The sequence below is a fragment of the Octopus sinensis genome, linkage group LG11, assembly GCF_006345805.1.
Source record: "Octopus sinensis linkage group LG11, ASM634580v1, whole genome shotgun sequence".
NCBI lineage: Eukaryota > Metazoa > Mollusca > Cephalopoda > Octopoda > Octopodidae > Octopus > Octopus sinensis.
Window position 1 is genome coordinate 2,116,744 of NC_043007.1, and position 7,500 is coordinate 2,124,243.

The window sequence follows — 7,500 nt, forward strand, 5'->3', positions numbered from 1 at the left end:
TTTTTAATATCAAGGAAAGTAAGATTAAATATATGAAAATATTCAAAAAAAAAATTTTTTTTTTTTCTAATTTCTATTTTTTTATGTTGCAAATAGCCTAAATCATTTAAAAAATACTTTATTATTATTATTTTGTTCTTTTTTTTTTCTTGTATTTTGTCTTGAAATAGGGATTTTTAACAGATGTTGATTCACATATAATTTTCACTGAATTAAGTGAATAGCAGAAAGCATTCAATATTTTTTTATCAGTCCTATATGATGAGTATATATACATATATGTGTGTGTATATGTGTGTATGCATGTGTGCATATATGTGTATGCATATATATAAAATATATATATATATATATATTATATATGTTTGTGTGTGTGATTGTATGTTTGTGCATCTGTATAAATATATATATATATATACACACATATATATATATATAGATATATATGTATTGTATCCTTTACGCATCTCAGAATTGTGGTTTTCCAAGAGAGAATTGTCAAACATAGGAGAATATGGCAAATAAATCTCTTCTCGTTTCTTATCGTTGATTATCTTGCCATTGTGTGTATTCTTCCTTAAATTCTCTTGTTTTTCTTTGTAACTTCAGAATTAGAATTTGTAATTGTTATTGAAAAATAAATAACTGGTAAAAAGGAAAAAAATCTTTAAAAAATCTCCTGCACTGAATTTTTTTAAATTTTCATTTTGATTTTTTTTTTTTTACATTTTTGATATTGATTATTGAAGTTTCATATTTTAAATTTCATAAACAGGGATCTTAAACGTATGTTTCTCAGTGGGACCATACCCCTCTTGTTTCTTACAAACCAGAAAATATAAAATCACAAGCACAGGAATTACAACCGTGTTTCATGGTCTGCTACCACTACAGCTCCTTTATAGGATCCAGTTAGCTCAAGACATCATCAGGAGGAACCACGTCCGATTTCAGCCCCTACTCCTCTACCATTTTGACGTGGTGGGGCCCCCCTCCCTTTGGAGGTGTCTTCAGCTCTGGTGTTGGGTGCATGTCTTCTTTCTTCTTTTTTCTTCTGTTCCCTGGCCTCTTCTGTGTGGCATCTACAAGTGTCAGCTGATGACTGACTGACTTGTCAAATTTTTCCCTCTAAATACCTGCTGGAGGCTCCAGTAGGCAATACCAAGTAAACTTCCCTGCATCCTTCTTCAACAAGAGCCCTTGTCATTACACCAAATGTTAGGTTGTACTATCAATGAGGACCTTTCATCATCATCATCATCATCGTTGTTTAACACCTGCTTTCCATGCTGGCATGGGTTGGACAGTTTGACTGATGTCTGGAGAGCCAGTAGGCTGCACCAGGCTCCAATCCGTGCTGGTAATGTTTCTACAGCTGGATGCCCTTCCTCACGCCAACCATTCCAAGAGTATAGTGGGTGCTTTTTACGTGCCACCAGCACAAGGGCCAGTCAGGCAGCACTGGCATCGACCACACTTGGATGGTGCTTTTTATGTGCTATCGGCACAGGAACCAGTCACCTCCGCTCAAATACTCCCTACCCTACTCATCAGCATCATTTAATACCCGTTGTCCAAGCTGGCATGGGTTGGACGGTTTGACCAGGGCTGACAAGCTGGGAGGCTGCACCAGACTCCAGTCTGATTTGGCATGGGTTTTCTACAGCTGGAGCACAACCTGTAGTTGAGGAAATTGAACCCAGGACTTACTCTTCGTAAGCCTAGTACTTATTCTATCAGTCTCTTTTGCTGAACCACTAAGTTATGGGGACATAAACACACCATCGGTTGTCAAGTGATGTTGGGGAAACAAACAGATACACAAACATATACACACACATATATACATATATACGATGGGCTTCTTTCAGTTTCCGTTTGCCAAATCCATTCACAAGGCTTTGGTTGGCCCGAGGCTATAGTAGAAGACACTTGCCCAAGGTGCCATGCAGTGGGACTGAACCCAGAACCATATGGTTGGTAAGCAAGCTACTTACCACACAGCCACTCCTGCACACACACACATATATATAATATATATATATAATGATGGGCTTCTTTCAGTTTCTGTCTACCAAATCCACTCACAAGGATTTGGTCGGCCCGAGGCTATAGTAGAAGACACTTGCCCAAGGTGCTACGCAGTGGGACTGAACCCAGACCCATGTGGTTGGTAAGCAAGCTACTCCTGCACCTATTTATTGATCAAGATCCAAAAAGCAAAAAAAAAAAATGTTTGCAAAAAATTGCGTCATATAAATTGTTTTTAATAAGAATGTTGTTTTTGTTTTAAAAGAAAATTGTCATTTTCAAATGCAAGTGTGGTTAGTAATTTTTAGCGAATATATTGAATTTTTTCTTTTATGCTGAGAATGCTGGGCAAAAAAATCGAATGGTTTCTTTCATTAGTGAAACTGTTATTACTATATTGTGTCCTCACCTCCAAGCCAGTTCTGGTCAAACAGTATTACAGCATACAAATTGTTGATCAAACAAGTATGTACAAGCTATCTGAACAACATGTTTTATTTTCTAACATTTAATAATGAATCATAAGAGTGTGGTGTCTTAATCTAGGCAAGTTTCATTCTCACCATATTCTCCAGCATTTTTCTGTATCATCATCATAACCTATTTCTTTACTACCCACAAGGGGCTAAACACAGAGAGGACAAACAAGGACAGACAAACGGATTAAGTCTGTTACATTGACCCCAGTGCGTAACTGGTACTTATTTAATCGACCCCGAAAGGATGAAGGGCAAAGTCGACCTCGTCACAATTTGAACTCAGAACGTAAAGACAGACGAAATACCTATTTCTTTACTACCCACAAGGGGACAAACAAGAACAGACAAACGGATTAAGTCGATTTTATTGACCCCTGTGTGTAACTGGTACTTGTTTAATCGACCCCGAAAGGATGAAAAGCAAAGTCGACGTCGGCGTAATTTGAATTCAGAATGTAGCAACAGACAAAATACCGGTAAGCATTTCACCTAGTGTGCTAACGATTCTGCCAGCTCGCCACCTTATAACCATTATCTATTTTGTTTCACAACTGCTTTCCATGATTGAACAAGTTGTTACTGTTTTCCTTGAACAACTCAGAAGACTACATCGTACTTGAATGTTCAATTTTGGCTCAGTTTTTAGGGATGGATGCCCTTCCTAACAGCACCAAACCTTTTGCAGAGTATACTGGACGCATCTCATCTTAAGACACCAGCAGGCTTGATGCTGGTCATAGCAGTGTGAGGCAAGCTTCAGTCAATCAGAATTTAGCCATTGCCAATCTGCTGCACTTATCAGGTGAGGTTAACAAACCTGTTGATGCTGCAACTATTTCTGTCATCATCATTGTTTAACATCCGTTTTCCATGCTAGCATGGGTTGGACGGTTCGACCGGGGTCTGGGAAGCCAGAAGGCTGCACCAGGCTCCAGTCCGATCTGGCAGTGTTTCTACAGCTGGATGCCCTTCCTAACGCCAACCACTCTGAGAGTGTAGGGGGTGCTTTTTATGTGCCTCTGGCACATGTGTCAGGGGAGGCTGGCAGCAGCCACGATCGGTTGGTGCTTTTCACGTGCTACCGGCACAGAAGCCAGTCAAGGCAGTGCTGGCATTGGCCTCGTTTGGATGCCGGCACAGGTATCACAACTACAATTTCCATTTGATTTATATTTTGATGTTAAAGTACTTGACTCAATAGGTCTCCTCAAGCACTGCAGGTCATGTGCTTGATATTTTTTGATATTTTTTGATATTTTTGTATCTTAACTACATTAACTGGAGACAAAAAATAGTACTTTTAAGATGTTAATATAACCTTCTGAAGTGTTGCACAAGTCTGGATTTGTTTGGGGGTGTGGCTGTGGACAGAGTGGGGGAGACAAGACGATTGATGCTGTTGCAATTACAAAAATTCCCCCTTATATACACACTTGTTATTGTAGTTTTTCTTCTTTGTCTGTTTTTCAGCTTGTAATAATGTGAAGTAGGCCATGTTCCGTTCTTTGCAGTTTGTTTTGATTTCCTTTGGTAGAAGAGGTAGGTAGGAGTGTGTGTGTGAGTGTATGTGTGTGTGTGTGTGTGAGTGTGTGTGTCTGTGTGTGTGTGTGTGTGTCTCTGTGTGTGTGTGTTTCTGTGTGTGTGGCTGTGTTTGTGTGCATGTGTGTCTGTGTATGTGTGAGTGTGTGTGTGTGTCTGTGTGTGTGTGTGTGCATGTGTGTGTGTGTGTCTGTGGGTGGGTGTGTGTCTGTGTGTGTGTGTGTGAGTATGTGTGTGTGTGTGTCTGTATGTTTGTGTGTGTCTGTGTGTGTGTGTGTGTCTGTGTGCATGTGTGTGTGTGTGTGAAGCAAAACTTGAGACTCAAATGTAACATTGTCGTCTTTAATAACGATGCTCAGAAATATTTTATTATACTTCACTGTGAAAAAATGAAATGCAAAATATTTGGTTTTTTTTCACTTCCATGAAAGAAAAGAATATTTTAATATTGCGACATTGAGATATTTCATTCTAAAAGTACCATATACGAATCATATATATACATATATATATATATATATATATATATATATTAGAGAGAGAGGAGATGAATAGATAGTTATGGATAGATGTAGATAGACAGACAGATTATATATATATATATATATATATATTAGAGAGAAAGAGAGAGATGTATAGATAGATATAGATAGACAGGCAGATATATATATCTATATATATATAGAGAGAGATATGTATAGATGTGTATGTGTGTGCATGTCTGTGTTGGTAGATATACAAGTACATGGCATACACATGTTTTGTAATTAATCAGATTTGACATAGAGATGTATTTTTCATTTCAAATTCTCGGAACACAAGCTGAAAGATATCACAATTCTTGTATTTCCTGTTGATATGAAAATGTTGATTTCAATAAGAATTTACTCCATCACCCTTGTATTTTCATTAGGCTCTATGCATAACATGCACACACACACACACACACACACACACACTCATACAAATTTGTGAGTGTGTGTGTATAAGTATAAATGTGAAAACACATTGAAAATTGTTTGAAAACCAATACAATGCAAATTTGAAATACAAGAGTGGAAAACCCGAAGAATGGTTCACAAAACAATAGTTCACGGTGTCAAAAGACAAAGGAGTCTTATCTCTGAAATATCAAAATGTAAAGTAAAGCTTTCACCGTTGTTGTGTCTTCTTATTGTAAGGTAAAGTGTAAACTCTTGTTTTGTCCTGTTTTCTGTTCCTTTCTTTCAAATTTGTATTTTACTGGCTTTCAAAAAATTTCAGCTTCTCTATCAGGCTGTGTTTCATTTGAACTGCATTTCATGAATATGTATATGTGTGTGTCTGTTATCTTTCATTTTTAATCTTGTTGCAGTCGTTTGACTGTGGCCATGCTGGGGCACCGCCTTGAAGGAGTTTTTGTCGAACTAACTGACCCCTGCTACTTATTTTATTGGTCGCTTTTGCAGAACCACTATGTTCATCATCATCATCATCATCGTTTAACGTCCGTTTTCTGCGCTAGCACGGGTTGGACGGTTCGACTGCGGTCTGGAAAGCCAAGGGCTGCACCAGGCTCCAGTCTGATCTAGCAGTGTTTCTACAGCTGGATGCCCTTCCTAACGCCAGCCACTCCGCGAGTGTAGTGGCTGCTTTTTCGTGTTATGGTAACATAAACACTCCAGCATTAATTAAGTAATGGTGGGCGGAGGGAACAAACTTAGACACAAAGATATCTGTTTCTTTGCTACCCACAAGGGGACAAACAAGGACAGACAAATGGATTAACTCGATTATATCGACCCCAGTGCGTAACTGGTATTTATTTAATCGACCCCGAAAGGATGAAAGGCAAAGTCGACCTCAGCGGAATTTGAACTCAGAACATAGCGGCAGACGAAATACTGCTAAGCATTTCGCCCGGCATGCTAAAGATTCTACCAGCTCACCACCGTAGACACAAAGATACCACCACACACATACACACTCATATATAGGCGCAGGAGTGGCTGTGTGGTAAATAGCTTGCTTACCAACCACATGGTTCCAGTGTCTTCTACTATAGTCTCGGGCTCACCAAAGCCTTGTGAGTGGATTTGGAAGACGGAAACTGAAAGAAGTCCGTCGTATATATGTATATATTATATATATATGTGTGTGTGTGTGTGTGTATGTTTACGATCCCGTAACTTAGCCGTTCGGTAAAAGAGACCCATAGAATAAGTACTAGGCTTACAAAGAATAAGTCCTAGGGTCGATTTGCGATCAGCATGGTCGCAGTCAAATGACTAAAACAAGTAAAAGAGAGAAAAAAGAGAAATATACAATGGGCTTCTTTCAGTTACTTTCTGACAAATCCACTCCCTCGGCTTTCGTTGGCCCAAAGGCATTTGAAGAAGACACTTGTCCAAGGTGCCATACTGTGAGCCTGAATCCAGAACCATGCGGTCGGGAAGTAAGCCTACACTTATGTGTGAAATTTCTTTGAAATATTTAAATTTTTTCTTTTGTAGAATCTAAACTAGTCACAAACTGGCAAAGTTCTTTTGCTAAAGCCAAAATAGCCACTCAGGGGCTATGTAGGATTTGTTTTGTTGGTATTGCCTATGTGTGGATGTATATGTATCTATGTATAAATGTATGCATATTTATATGTATACATGTGAATGTATAAACTTATACAAGTTTCAGTCAGTATCGGTCCAGGAGATATCTAACTAAATAGCACCGTCTGATGAAGTCTTTTAAGTCATACTTTTAAACCCCAGAAACTACCCTGTTGTTACTGGCTGAAACATATCCTGGCGCAAATGGCTTGGTATTTCTTGGGGCCATTTCTCCAAATACCATTGAAGGTTATACGGTCTTCTCTTCATTGATTTATCTCAGAATGATGTATACATTACGACCCTGAGTAAGAAGAAAAAAACAATCTGTGTTATGTAACTGTGTTAAGAGATGTATTTTAATAGGGAGCATCTGGTGCAGTATTCTAGTTTACATTGATTTTTAAAACTTGATGTTAATAGCATTTCAGTAATTCTAATGGTATATTTTCCATATTGTTTCCATATTGTTCTCGTGATACAATGTTCGCAACAGCGTCAGAGGAGAGAATAGACTCTGAGCGGTCTTTGTATTTCGTATGAATGCCTTCAGATTTAGGCGTGAATTTCTATATACATGCATACATGCATATATATATATATATATGTAAATATATATGTATATGTATATATATATATGTATATATATATATGTATATATATATATATATGTTTGTACTTATGTTTATTTATACATGTGCATGTTTCTGCCTGTTTCACTGTATGTTTTATTGCAAGAATGAAAGTATTTGTCTATACATTTGCATAGATAAAAGTATGTGTATGTAGAAGTGTCGTGTGTAGTGGTAGGGACTGGTAGAGGTGGTAGTAGTGGTGGTAATAGTTGTGGTGGTGGTGTTGGAAGA

General features: G+C 38.0%; 1 long non-coding RNA gene across 1 annotated transcript; it reads left to right on the plus strand.

Annotated features, from left to right (window-relative positions):
* The first annotated feature begins 362 nt into the window (after nucleotides 1-362).
* On the plus strand, nucleotides 363-679 carry LOC118765295. Its single transcript, XR_005001133.1, has 2 exons — nucleotides 363-395; nucleotides 440-679. It is a non-coding gene; the product is annotated as an uncharacterized LOC118765295 (long non-coding RNA).
* Nucleotides 680-7,500: the final 6,821 nt, after the last annotated feature.